Source organism: Helianthus annuus, chromosome 4, assembly GCF_002127325.2.
Source record: "Helianthus annuus cultivar XRQ/B chromosome 4, HanXRQr2.0-SUNRISE, whole genome shotgun sequence".
In the NCBI taxonomy this organism is placed as follows: Eukaryota; Viridiplantae; Streptophyta; class Magnoliopsida; order Asterales; family Asteraceae; genus Helianthus; species Helianthus annuus.
This window is the reverse complement of record NC_035436.2, coordinates 161,370,725-161,386,088: the sequence shown is the minus strand read 5'-3', so window position 1 is coordinate 161,386,088 and position 15,364 is coordinate 161,370,725.

The window sequence follows — 15,364 nt, the reverse complement described above, 5'->3', positions numbered from 1 at the left end:
AGGTTATGGCGTTCATAAAGCCGGCCACTCTCATTTTCTCGTCTGCCCCCACATAGGTCAGACCTTCCTTTTTGTATCGTTCAATGAATGCCCGAAGACTTTCATCATCACGTTGTTTTATCTGGAAGATTACTGTTGCGTCTTTGACATATCGCCTTTGTTGGGAGAAGTTTGCCAGAAAACCCCTGCTGAGATCGTCAAAGCTTCGAATGCTTTGAGCAGGTAGGTCGTTGAACCAGATTCTAGCGGATCCAACAAGAGTTTGCATGAACATTAGGCAACATTCAGCGTTTGACCATTTTTCTATTCGAGCTGCACCAGTGAAGATCTGGAGATGATCCTCAGGATCTTCAGTCCCATCATACGTTCTGATGTGGGTTGGCATCTTGATCTTTGATTGAAAATCATAATCGACTATCTGCCTTGAGAAGCATGAAAGGTTGCTTGGCTTATAGGGTTTAGCCAAGTCTTCTTCAGGCCTTGTATCTATATTGTTACTATTGCCGTGATTCCCCTGAGTGGCTAGCACTTGATTAATGAAGTGTTGCCACGGGAAGTTGGCCATCATCTGGGTCATCATATTGGGTATGAGGTTGAAGCCTTGAAGGCTTCCTGGACCAACCGAGCAGTTTATTCCAAGAGGGGTGCTAGTAACAGCACTTCGTGCTAAAGGGAGCACGGACAGAGCTTGCTCCCACGTGGTTGTTACAGAAGCTGGATAGCTTGTCACTGGGGACTGTAGGAGCTGGTCAAGCGTTAGCTCGTGTCCCAAAGGAGCACCACTAGTAATTGGTTGGGAAGAGAGGATAGGATGTACCGTAGGATTTGTCATAGTGGACAGATAAGGGTGAGGGTTTGGCGGTTGCTGGGACCAGCCTCACTTCTTGTGGTAAAAGGAGGTAGGGGTGGTCCGGGAGACAGCGTTGGCTCAGGTTCGTCATAATCTAAACGAATCCTTATACCCTTTTCCCTTTCTTTACTCACATGCTGGTTAAGGAGTGACCTTAACTCAAGGAAATTATTTGCGACCCCCTCGGGGGTAAGTTCAACACGTGCTGGGGTGTCAGATACACCGACATTGGGAGATGGAGCCCCAGATCTGGATGGAGTTGGTGCGTTGAAGGTAAGGAACTCGGGTGTGCTCCCCGGAGTCGAGAAAGATGTTGGTATAGCCACATGAGCTTGGCCACTACCCGGGGTGGAAGTGTTTGGAATCTGATTTACTTCTCCCGGAGATCCACTTTCAGACATGGTGACTTTAAGTGAAGAGAGCTACACTACTAGGTCTTTTTTGAGAAGAAATAGCGGCGTAGCCCCACGGTGGGCGCCAACTTGTTGATGCAACAAACACGAGACCAAAGATAGTAGCTGAGTTGATTAGGAAAAAAGGTTGAAGGGTTCAACCTTGCCTAACGCAGGTCGCGGGGTCCCCCCACGTTTGCAAGACGTGGAAGGAGGTTTACTAGTTTGTAATTGTTGTCTACTGAAGGTTCTTTCTCCGAGACGTACTCGAATCCAGAAGTGAGAGCAAACAGAATGTGTGTGGTGGATGTGATAAGGAGTGACTTGGACGTGAGCAAGTACTCCACGAATGACCAGAGATGAGAGAATCTCAACTGATCAGGATGTTTTGTGGAGTAAATGAGATGTCTTTTTATAAGGGAAGACATCTCCCAAAGTGGCATGTACAAGACTAGTAATCCTGCTTGCAGTGGAGGGTTTCCCCTTTTGGGGTTGAAGGCTTTTGACCCCTGGGTAATAACGTGTATTGTGCAGACCTGCTTTGCTTTTGCGGGCATGGGTTGGTGAAGCGAGCTCTGGATGTGATTGATTACTGTTTACTCCTCGCTTTTCTCATTTTACAGCTTTTCAACCAGTGAACCATTTAACCATTTAAGCATTTGCATATCTAGTCACTTTATTTAATCTTGGGCTACCCCCGTCATCAGCCATGATTAGTCAATGATTACTATACTTAATTCTTTTTTTTTTTTCGAACGGTAAATTTAGATCCCTGACGGATCACTGGAGTATCATCGTGTCACGAGCGGAACCAATTCAGGGGGTGTTGTTACAACAAATATGAGACCGGGAGTAGTGGACAGACTGGATAGGCAAAAGGCTTCAAGGGTTGAAGTTTGCCTAACGCAGGTCGTGGGGCCCCCCTACGTTTGCTAGATGTAGAAGGAGGTTCACTAGTTATGCTTGTTGTTTACTTGAGATCTTTGGCTGAAGAAGGTTCAGCCTCGGATGTAAGGGCAAGCAAAGTTGTATAATTTGAAGTGAAGAAGAGAAGCATGCATGAAGCAAGTTCTCGAGAGACAAGAGAGAAGATCAGAGATCCAAGAAGATCCAGACTGATCAGAATGTCGGAAATGAATGATATGGAATGTTATTTATAGAGAAAGTTTCCTCCCAAAGGGGAAACCTTTGACTTAGTGAACCTCTGCTGCAGTAGGAGGCTTACCCATTTAGGGGTTGAAGACTTTGGACCTGCGGATAAAAGGCTGTTCTCTTTTGTACACACCACTTTTGCGGCTGAGTGAAGAGTTGGTGGGTTATCAGCTGATGTGACTTATTACTGTGCTTGTTCTCTTCTGCTTACAATGTTTTGCGGGTTTTGAACCCTTTAACCATTTAACCTTTTGAGCTGTTATGTGTTTTAGTCATATTATTGAGACTTGGGCTACCCCCGTCATCAGCCCCCCAAGTCAGAGGTGTTTGGGGTGTATGCCCGAATGCTTCTGAGTTTTACACATCGTTTTTTATTACTTAAAGGCTTCAAGGCTTCAGGGGTTCTGAGCAGTTGAGAATTTGAATTTTGAAATGACAACTGATGTGATGGGTGGCAGTTTCTCAGGCGGCGGTTGTAATTACACAACAGGTAATTATAATTTTCTTTTTTAATATTTATTTCCATTTATTTACATCTGATAACTTTTCACTTATCTTCTCCAAGCGTTCCGTTGATTGCTTCCTTCGTTTAGGTTAGTCATCATCTTTCTTTCTTCGTTTTTTCTGTTCTTCGTTTTAATCATCGGTGCTCGTAAGGATCTTTCTGTTAGTTTTTCTCGCCTAAATCAAGAGGAAGTAGAGGCCTTTTGTATGGAATGGGGCATTGGTTTGAAATTCAATCCAGTTGCACCAGGTTGTGATAAGTCCGTTGATCAATGCCCTTCTGGGTCGATTGCTTTATACTGTCGCCATTTCAAGTTTTTCAATCTTTGTCATCCGTTCTCAACCTTTGTATTGAATGTTTTAGAATACTATCGAGTTTCGTTTGGTCAAATCCACCCTAAAGGTTTGGCTAGGGTTTTACATTTTGAGGTTTTATGCCGGGCCTCTGGTTATGATCCTTCTTTGTTGTTATTCCGCCGGTTTTTCCGTTTGGCGAAAAACGGTGATTGGTTTACCTTCGAAACATCTAAAGTCGACACTTGTTTGATTCTTCCATGGTTACCACCCTTGGTGCCTGGAAAGATCGGTTCTTTTGGGTTTTAGAGTCAATTGTTCCCTTTAAAATGGTGTGGAGACACCCAGACGCTGTTCTTAATGAACCGGAACCCTCTAAGTCTGATTTGAATGATTGTTTTCTTAAGGCCATCCGGGAATGTCCTTCAAGGGTTCGGCCTTTTCCTGAACATTTACTAGTTTTGTTGGGTATTAGCAAATTGTGGGATAAGCCTGATCGGAGTCCGGTTCTTATGAGGAGTGGTCAGGGTATGCATTTCCCTTGCTTTGCTTTTTTACATTCCTTTTAATTGTTTCCTTATATTTTGTTTCTTATAAATTTTGCAGTCATGTCTGCATTGGATTTTGTGAAGAGTGACGACACATCAGATGTTGTTTTTATGGATGCTCAAGCTGCAGAGGGTGATGATGCAGTTGCTTGGGGTTCTAAGCACAGATTTGAAGATGTGGGGTATGTTAGTGTTACAAATGTCAAGGGTTTTACCAAGACTGCTGTTCCTAATGCTTTGACCCGTCGTTCTGCTCGTCGTATGTTGAAGAGTGCTGCTCAATCCACTTCTTGTGATCCTGTGGAATTGAGCGATGACATTGAAGTTTCTGAGGGTCAAGGCCCTGATGCTGAAAAGGAGAAGAATTTGGTTGTTCTTGGTAAGAAGAAAGCTTTAGGTAAGAAGGTTACAGTGACTCCTGTTCAAGGTTCATCGAGTAAGGATGTTGAGGGTTTGAGTGAAGATGAGGTTTATGTTCCGAATTGGAGTGTTAAGGTTGGCGACAGTTTTAAGGATGCCAATGTTTGTGCTGATGTGTTGGCAAATTTTGCTCCTCCCGGTGTTCGAGGTGCCATATCAAAGATGGAGGGTGACAAGGTTGATCTTGAGCTCCAGCAACCTTTCTGCCTTAGTGGCTGAAGGTGTTACTCGTTTCCGGAAGGGGATGCAGGAGTATGAGAAGTTTTCAAAGAAGAAGGAAAAGATGAAGGCTTTTATGGCTATCATGAAGAAGGATATTGATAGCTTTGCGAAAAAGGAGGCAGCTTGGGTTAAGAAGGTTGGTGAGTTGACCTGTAGGCATGAGATCGAGATTGGAGATTTGAAGAATAGTTTTGAGGCGGATAAGATGAAGCTGAAAGCTGATAGGGAGGCCTTGGATGTTCAGAAGAAGGCCTTTGCTGAAAAAAAGGAAGGCTTGAAGGCTTCTGTAGTTCAAGCTACTGGTGATAACCAGTGGCTTATCGAGCAAGGCTTTCAGCAGGTTGTTACTTATCTCCTTCACTCTACCGAATTTAACTCTGCCCTTGGGGATGTCTACACGAAATTGCTGAACTATGGAAAGCATTTGGGCTTGGTTGCTGGTTTCAAACTTCACGAGTCTGGTCAAGCCTTAGAACTATCTCCTTTGTTTCGCCCTGAAGCTTCTGAAATTTTCAAGGAGTCTATTCATCAGATGGAAAGGCTGACTTACCCTTATGTAAGTGAAGTTTCATCTTGCTTCGGTAAACCTCTTTTCGTGTTACAGGAACTGAAACCAGCTGGGCTTAATGAGAAGGTCTGTTCTGAAGTGCTTGATTCCTTATCCAAGAAGCGTTCCCGTTCTAGTGATAGTGAGGAGACTTTCTCAGAGGATGCCGATGTTTCCAAAGAAGCAAGCCTTGAAGGCTCAGCAATTGCAGGTGATGGTGACCCTAAGGCCAAGAAGGCGAAGAAGGCTAAGAAGGGTAAGGGTGATGGTTCTGGGGCTTCAAAGCCTTCTACTGATGTTTAAACAATAGATTCGTAGCTCTCTTAGCACTTAAAACAATTTCATGTTTTGTATGTTTTAAACTTGTTATCTGGAAGGGAGCCGTTTAAGTCCCTATGGTGGTTGGAGCCTTGAAGGCTTCCTTTGAACAATTATGTAGGTTTCTCTGCCCTTAAGGCCCTTTTATGTTATGCTTTAACTTGCTAGTATTTGTTCTATGTTGTGATTTTTTATGTTGCCTTTGTTTTGTGTTGTGTATTTTCTAAAGTAACTTGGTTAAGTAACTTGCGGCTTGAAGCCTTCGAGGCTTCCGGGTGTTGCTTGATGTTTGTGGCTTGGTGCTTTACTAGGTGTTCTTAATTCTAAGTTTCATACAACCTTTTGTTTTTGTGTTGTTGTTTTGCTCCTTTCCTTGTGCGTTTGTTTATGTAACCGTCTTTGTTTGTGGTGTGTCTTCCTTGTGTTACCTATACCTTGAAGGGTTCAGTGCTGCAGTCACTTAGCCTTGGTATTTTTAACAAGAAGGCATAACACTTATCCTATTTATCATTTTTACTTGGTTTGATTTTGGTTCGTAAGCCTGTTGATGAGAGTTTGTTTTTTGAAAGATTTTCCAAGGCTTAAGGAGCATTTGGTGAAGGCTGCTCAGACCCGTCTTTGAGACAAGTTTGTTGAAAAATTTCTAAGTCTCATCGAGTTGTATTGATATAGGAACTCACCCCTTATATAGGTCCATTCAACCCTTGAACCTATTGAGCGATGTGGCCTGCGAGCTCATCTCCTTACATGACCCTTGTCATGGAGTTTTTTGATAGGTTCTCAACCTAATCATAGGATAAAAAGACAAGTTTCAACAAGAACCTCATTGTTCATTCATCAAAGTGTGTAAATTACAAGGGAATAAAAACAACACTTTGCCAACTTTTTTCTAATACATGTTTCTAGATGTGGAACCTTTTAAGGTTTTTGCCGTTCCAATGCCTGAGAAGCTTTTTGCCATTTGAGTCAGCTAGCTTGTATGATCCTCCTTTGTGAGCTTCGAGGTTGGCATATGGTCCTTCCCATTTGAGACAAAGTTTTCCCTGGCTTTCCTTCTTGCTTGCCTCATTGTTTCTGAGAACTAGGTCACCAGGCTTGAATCATTCATGTTTTACCCGGGCATTGTAGTAGGATTCCATCTTCTGTTTGTATCTTGCTTCTTGAATGGCTGTTTGATCCCGTGCTTCTTCTAGGTGTTACAAGTTCAACATCGTCTCTTGCTTGTTTGCTTCTAGATCAATGTTGAAGGTTCTCTTTGTTGTAACTCCTATTTCTAGTGGGACTACAGCTTCAGATCCAAATACCAAGCTATAAAGTGTTTTATTGTGACTTGTTTTTTCAGTGGTTCTGATTGCCCATAAAACGTTTGGGAGTTATTCAAGCCAATTGGTGTCATGCTTTCCCAATCGTGTTTTGATGCCCTCCACAATGCTTCGATTTGTTCTTTCAACCTGGCCGTTGGATTGAGGGTAGGCCACTGAGCTGAAGACTTGTGTTATTCGGAATTCTTTGCACCATGAGCTGAAAGGCTTTTCGGCAAACTGTTTCCATTGTCCGTGACCAATACTCCTTGTAACCCAAATCGGCAAATGATGCTTTCCCATACAAAATCAATGATTTTCTTTCCTGTTATCTTTGCCAGTGGTTTCACCTCCGGCCATTTAGTGAAGTAGTCCACAACTACTAAAAGGAATTTGACTCCTCCTTTGGCCGGAGGGAATGGTCCAACAATGTCCATTCCCCATATGTGGAATGGCCAAGCAGATGAGATGGGAACCAAGTCATGCTTTGGGCTTTTTTGTGATAACCCTCACAATTCCAGGTATCCGTACAATTAATTAATATTTAATTTGTGCTTAATGACTGTGCTTGATTACCACTGTGAGTAAACTGCTTTCTGTTTTCTGTTAAATACATACACATGCATCACATTTTATACTGTCACTCTATTTATTACACACAGACATTAGTGACAAACTTGATGCACAAAAGCACAGTTAGCACAGTGAGCGGATAACCCAGAGACATGCTGACAATGCCAACACCTAGACAGACAATGTTTTTGAGGCCAGTATGAGCCGGAGATAGAATACTACAGGTGAGGACCATAAAACTGCGTCACTAGGTGATAGCTATAGTGCCGGGAAGTGCCTTAAACATACTTTAAATGCAGAATTCTGCACTAAATAACCAAAATTCAGCATTTAATAATGCTAGTAAAGTGCAAAAACTTGGCAAAATAGTCCTAGATACTTTCCAAAGTGTTGGGAATTAAATGTGTCACTAAAAGTAACATAAAAGACACTTTAAAGATTTATTTAGCACTTTAACGGGACAACACCCAACCGAACAACCGGACTTTACCCGGAACATAAAAATATTGCCAAACACATTGTTTTTACTTTTCTGAGCTAGTTAGGGTCTCCGAACACCCTAACACACTATATAATTAACAACACACCTTAACACACTAACTTAACCTTTAAAATCTAACTAGATTGTAACTAGATCATTAAAACCCAACCCCATACCCCCCACCCCATTGGGCGACGGTCACCAAGGGGTGACCCACCTCTTTGATTTCTTGATTAAAATAATGGATCTTGTTGGATGATTAGAAACATAATATACATGGGATAAAAGGGTAAGCATGGTTTATAAATAAGCACAAGAGTTATCCATCTTCTCTCATCAAACTCAAACATCAAACAAGCTTTCTCTCCTCCTTCTCTCCTTGTTCGGCCGCCACCATACCACCACCTTTAAGTCCATTTCAAGCAATCCATACATACCCAAAGGTGTTAGAGATCCTACAAGTAAGCTTGGTGTGTTCGGAAGCTCAAGGACCTCTCTCGTTTTCTTTTATCCGTCACTTTTACGCTCTTGAACTCCCCTAGCCTTGTGCTAGTAGTAAGTGCCTTAGATCTTCATACTCTTCATATTTTTGTTGGTTAATAGCAAAAAGAATGGTGAAATATTAAGAACCCTAAAGAACATAATCAAAGTCTTGAACAAAAGCTAACAAAGTGATGAAGTAGTGTTAAAGTAATGATGAAATCATGTTATTCTTATGTTATTATGTTTGTTGATTGTTGTTTACTAGATAAAATGGTATGGTTCATCACATGGACTTGCTAGATCATGTTTAAAGACATGAACTAGCAAGATGTGAAAGATAAAGATGTGTAGGATGATGAAATCATCCACACATAAACTATGAACTTGAATAAATACATGTTTTCTTGAAAAATAAAGATCTAAATAGGATGTAAACTTGTAGATCTAAAGATCCATGAGTGGTTTTTCGAAAGAACCAAGTGAAAAGTGTAAGTTTTGTTAAAACTTGGATCTTACATAAACTAAACACATTTTTAGTGGATAAACAAGTGTAGAAACACTTGTGTAACAAGAAAATCTCACAAAGAAATATTTTTAGAAATTATGACTAGAAGTTGTAAAAATACAAATTCTTTAAAAATAAAGCTTTTAAAGAACCAATCACATTTTTAAAGGTAACAAGACTTACTAAGTATACTAGTAAGTTACTACATGTTTTTATAAATCTTTCAAGTTCATAAGTTTATGGTTTATGCTTATTATTGTCAAGATTGGTAATTAGAAATTGTATGATGATTGTTTGAATGATTTTACAAAAGAAAATAATATGCTAGTAAGCATGGACGCCTCCATTTACAAAGGAAACTCTGGCGAAATTTTTCTAAAATTTCAACACTTAGAAATATTTTTCTAACAAGTGTTTACAAATATATTTTTAACTTGGTTTTCAAAATAAACTTCGCCATGATTTTTATTACAAAAATTTCCAAATACCGGAGGTGGATTTTCGTAAATAAAATTTGTTAAACATATAATTAGAATATATTTTATACTAAAACTCTTGTGTGATTATTTGCTTATTTTGTGAACTAGTTATATTATTTTTAGGGTAAAAATAATATAACTTATGATATCATGAGATTACGACTCCAAAAAAAAAAAAAAAAAACCAAAACCCTCACAAAATAAATATCTAAGTTACACAAGTATTGTTGCATTACAACACACTAAAACGTAACTTATGTAGTATTTCGGAAAAATACTCTCATACGTATATTTTTGATAAAGTATTATTTTGGAAAATTTATGAAGTAGAATATAATATTTTTGGGAAATATATATATATATATATATATATATATATATATATTGAATTAAGATGTTTTAGACAAGTGATTAAAATATATTTTCTAAGTGGGACTTAAAATATATTTTCCGGAAATTACAAGTGTACATGTATAAAACCCCCCATCCTTGGGAAGGAAATACACTTATAAAATAATTAAGAAGTGTGAACACGAAATTGCCTAACTATTTTCCTAAAAACACTAAACCCTAAGCCAAGGCACGGCCCGTTCGTCTAATAGACATTAGTACGTGTAGGTCGTCGCGTAGCAGACCGAGTTGGGATTGACGACTATTTCAGGATACGCACTTCTGTGAGTTCATGTCCCCCTTTTCTCTTTACTGTTTTCAGTTTTATACTTCGGGGGTGAAATACATGCGACAATTATTACAAACATTTATTTACATGGTATGGTTAGCGTAGGGAGGGTTTACTACTAGATCATGTGAGGGGTGGGTACAACACTTAAGGCCATTAATCCTCGTTGTTAGGACCGAGGGACACAAGAGTGATAGATCTATTTGGGTGTAGTGAGCCCACACCCGTGAGGCCGGGGCGGCCCATAGAGGTGACTGTGTCTTACAGCCGAAGCCTGGTAACAAATTTGCTAGGTTTGAGTTTTCCTGCACCTTCTCACACATACCAGTGGCTTTGCAACCCATTGGTGATCTCTTTTTCCTTATTGCTACATACCAGGGACTTTTATTTATACATGAAAGGTTTATACATATTCACTTTTACATGAACTCGCTCAACTTTTTGTTGATTTTTCAAACTACATGTATTTCAGGAAATTAATGGATCTGGCAATGTGTGCAATAGTGGCAAGCTGCGTAGGGAATAATGATGTCATCCAGGTTTAGGAGGTGTGACCCTTGCCTGGATGGGTTACAAGTCTTAAACCGTATTTTTAGTCAAGTCTTTTGTTATGTCGTATGAACATGTTTTCATTATGTCATGGTTGTATTTCTTTTTATGTGTCGACTTTTTAAAACAATGATGTTGTGGTAACTTTTAAAACTTAATGAATGGATGACTATCATGTGTTATATTTTCATATAGCATTGTTGTGATTGTGCTATGGTATTAAGAAGTCACACCAAATAAACCCACGCTTCCGTGAAAGCCAGGGTGTGACAGCTTGGTATCAGAGCATCGATCATAGCGAACTAGGATTCTTTCTCGAGTCTAGACTATGATCACTAGGGCTCTCACGAAAACATTTTTTACATTGCATACACTAAAACGTCCAGATCCAGGATACAAAACATTTTTACAAATAAAAGGCACAAATACACTTTTCAAAGATTATATTTCAGTCTTAGAGACTGAGGGAGTTCAGTATTAGAGACTGGGGAGGTTCAGTCTTAGAGACTGAGGGAGGTTCAGTCTTAGAGACTGAAGGGTTCAATCTTAGAGATTGGGGAGGTTTAGTCTTAGAGACTGGGAGGTTGGTCTTAGAGACCAGGGAGTTAGTCTGAGAGGCTAGGAAGTTCAGTCTGAGAGGTTGGGAGGGTAGTCTAAGGAGACTAGGAGAATTACTTGTTTGCTTTATTGTGACTTACATGTTTATTTGATATCATGTTGATGTTTGTGCATATGTGTGGTTGTGTTACAGACACCATGGTTTCTTCTTCAGACACAGGAGTATCAGACACAGTAGACCCCATGGCGGTTGTGTCAGACGACGATATACCATCAGAGGGAGACGTATACACATCAGACACCACGAGCACGGACGGCGATGATTTCCAGCCGTTCGCTCTGCCAGACATCGGAGTTCAGATACAGCCTGCTGATGGCATTCCTGCTGGGGATCTACCTCTTGCGGTGATCCCTGCTCCCGTTCTGCTTGCTGTTTTCCCCATGGTAGATGTGCCACTCGATGTCGTATCTGACGACGACATTGAGCTGTTCGAGGAGGGTCCGCCTGAGGACGACTATGAGAGCGGGGCCCCGATTGATGCTGATGTTATCCTTCCTATTGCTGAGGCCCATGTAGAGGAGCTTTCTGTTGGTTCACCTGTCCCGAACTCATTGGAGTCTGTGGCATCTGCGTCTTTGCACGACCAGAGCGTGCAGCATCACTCCCTTGACGATGACCCCGATATGGCGATGTCCGCTGCACCTGGTCCGTCACACGAGTTCGAGTTTGACCATGAGGTCGATGACGATTTTGATCCAGTTTTTCCCCTGATTTCGATCCTGACCAGGATATCGAGTTTATTCATATGGACCAGCCCTTAGAGGCGCCAGTAGCTCCCATTGATCCGTTATTTGACATTCCTGCTGATTTTGATATGGATCTTGTTGACCCCGAGCCTGTCATGGCCCAGAGCCTGTTGTTGCTCCTGATCCTGCACCAGAGCGCGACCCCGTTCTTGATGATGCCCCAGCCGTTGCACCGCCTGATATGGGTGCACCGGTCATTGCACCTCTTGTTGATGATATACCCATTGCTGACTTTCCCGTTGTTGCTCCACCATTGGTGGATGATCCTGTTGTTGATGCACCATTACCTGATCCCGTGCCGGCCTTGGTTGACCGTGCACCTTTTGCTGCTCACATAGATCCTCGTTATGCTGACACCCGCAACGGGTGGATCGAGGATGATGACGATTACCCACCGTTTGTGCTACCTGTCACTCCTCCAGTAGCACCCGTTTCTGCACCCACTGATATTCCGCTGTTTCACCCATACCCTACGGACATCCATCGCACTGATCTACCCATCACATTTCTTCAGGACATACCGCCACCTCGTCCTGGAGAGTGGTCATCGAGGCAGCCGCCTGTTTCTGTTCCATCCGTACTGTCATCATCTTTTCCGTTTCTGTCACAGTTTCCTCATGTTGCACCACCTACTGCACCATCTTTCATACCATCGAGCGAGCCATTTTTGTGGACTACGCCCTCTGTTAGGGGTGTGCATGGGTCGGTTTGGGTCGGTTTTGACCAAAAACCATAACCATAACCGCGGAGTCGGTTATTGGATAACCATAACCATAACCAATCGGTTATGGTGGTTATGGTTATTCGGTTTTGATGGTTATAACGGGTCGGTTATGGGTGGTTAACCGTGTTGCTTATCTAAAAATAGCTTAATTTTTTTTAACATGAAATAAATTGTTATTGCACATTTGTATAAATTAATATATTACATAGTATTAAAAAATACATATAATCTATAATATTAATACCAATTATTATCGAATATTCAAATAAAATGATATGATACATTCCATAAATTCAAATAAACATTCAACCAAAACCAAAAATGATATAAAAAACCGATAAGTACTAAAAATCTTCAGTAAAAAACATCAAATATTAAAAATATGGTGAAAAGTCCTAGATCCTACAAAGATTTATTACATGTCGGTTCGGTTCGGTTATGGTGGGTATGGAAAAAATGATAACCATAACCGACCCGCTACTTTCGGTTTTAAAAAAAAACCATTAACCGACCCACCGGTTTTTTATTTGGTTCGGTTTTTTCGGTTCGGTTTTGTCGGTTAATTTGGTTATGGTTCGGTTAATTCGGTTTTTTGCACACCCCTACCCTTTGTTATGCCATTGTCTGACCCGTACCACCCATTTCACGTGGGGTACACCACGGAGGATATACTTGCGTCGCTGCAGCTACAGCAGGACGCGCTGAGCCGTCGTATTCAGGAGTTGGAGAGAGCTCCACGTCCGTCTTGTCGCTGTCAGACCCCCTTTGCAGCACCGCACACTCCACGTCTGCTTTCCCCTGATTCAGACGTTCGTTTCTTGACATCTGAGCAGCAGATTGCATATTTGCTGCGCGTCTGTCGTGCCTTAGAGGAGGACTGGTTATACATGCGTCGCTTGCTTTTCTCTCGTTTTCCTCCTCCTCCTCCGCCATCAGCATAGGTATTTTTGGTTTGATGCAGGTCGATCTTTTTCTGTGAGAAAGTCGCGATTGAGCCAGTTTATGAAGACTTTTCAGAGACCACACTTTTTGTATATGATATGTGTAGACAGACTTGTACTTTTGGGGGTGATGTAGCCCCGTGATCTTATTTGGATATGTGATGTACAATTAAACATGTAAAACAGTATTGTGGTTGTGATTAATGAATCTCAATGGTAACGTTCTCACTACATGCTTTATTGAATTATATGTTTAATTTTATAACATGTGATGTTATGTGATTAATGAATGTTATTACGTACGCATATTATTTATTTACTATGACCTGACCTACATGATCATCTTTTAGAAGATGCCTCCACGACGCGACCCGCGCATGCCTACTACTGAGGCGGAACTCCAAGGGATCATTGCCGTAGCTATCGCACAATACGCGGCCTCTCATGCAGAAACAAGTGGAAATGTCTCAAACAACAACAACAACGGCAATAACAATCCACCCAATGATAATGTTAAGCCGCTTGAGATATGCTACGATACATTTGGACATTTATAGCACGACCGCTAATACCATTTGTAAATTCTAACGTATGTGCAGGGTGCACCTACAAGCAATTCCTCGACTGCAAGCCCGTGAACTTCGACGGCACTGGAGGTGCTGTTGCGTTTGTTAGGTGGGCTGAAAAGACAGACTTTGTCCTAAGGATGAGCAAATGTGCTCCTGAGCAACAAGTGACCTACATCTCAGGGCTGTTTCTGGATGGAGCCCTATCGTGGTGGAATCTGCAAGTGCAAACTTTAGGAGAAGTTGCAGCTTATGCGTTATCATGGAATGAGGTGAAGGAGCTCATGAGAAGGAAGTACTGCTCACGTGCTGAAATACAGAAGCTAGAGACTGAGTTCTGGCACCTAAGAATGGAAGGTCCTAAGATTGCAGAGTATGTTCAAAGATTTCACGATTTGTCTCATGTGGTGCCGTATATGGTCACGCCCGAGTTTAAACGTGTTGAGCGCTTTATCTGGGGATTGGCCCCTCAGATCATGAGTATGGTTACCACATCCAAGCCTGCAATGATCACGGAAGCCATTGATCTCAGTGTGGCACTTACTGAGGAAGCTATTAGATTGAACAAGTTTTCAGTTACTGAACCGAAGAAGAAAGAGACTCATGTGGTGAAAATAAACGGAAGTTTTCCAACTTCAAGCAAGGTACCAGTAATGTGAACAAGAAGGGTGAATCAAGCACACCAGCCAGAGCTGCAACCGGTGTTGAGAACAAAGGAAAGGGTTACATGGGTACTCTGCCCAAGTGTGACACGTGCCAGCGCCATCATTCTGGTCAGTGCATACTGAGAAAATGCGAGTCATGTGGAAAGAACAGCCACACGAAGGATACGTGTTGGGCCGGAACTGGTGTTGGGCGTGTTGGTAATCGAGGTTATGGGAATGGTAATGGAAACCGCCAACAGGGAGGAAATGGCGGAAATGGAAACCGTGGAAATGTTGCGAGTCAAGCTGGGAATGGAAATCGCAACCAAAACAACACTCAAGCGGGAAATGGAAATGGAAATGGTCGAGGACCAGGATGTTTTAATTTTGGGGATGTTGGGCACTTTAAGAGGGAATGGCCAAAGCTGAATCAAGCCCGTGGGAGAGTTTTCAACATAGGCGCAAGGGAAGCACGCCAGGATCCAAACGTTGTCACTGGTACGTTCCCTATAAACCAACGCTTTGCATCTGTTCTGTATGATACTGGTGCCGATTAAAGTTTCGTATCGTTCGAATTTAAGAATATGCTTGGGTTAACCGCTAGTAAGTTAGATATTCCGTACTCAATTGAACTGGCTAATGGAAAGCTAGTTGAAGCGAATGAAGTTTTCCGAGGATGCGTAATTGAGCTGGGAGAATGCGAGTTCACTTTGGATCTACTACCCGTCGAGTTGGGAAGTTTCGACGTGGTGGTAGGGATGGATTGGTTGTCAAGCAACAAAGCCGAGATTGTTTGTCACGAAAAGACCATTCGCATCCCAATAGAA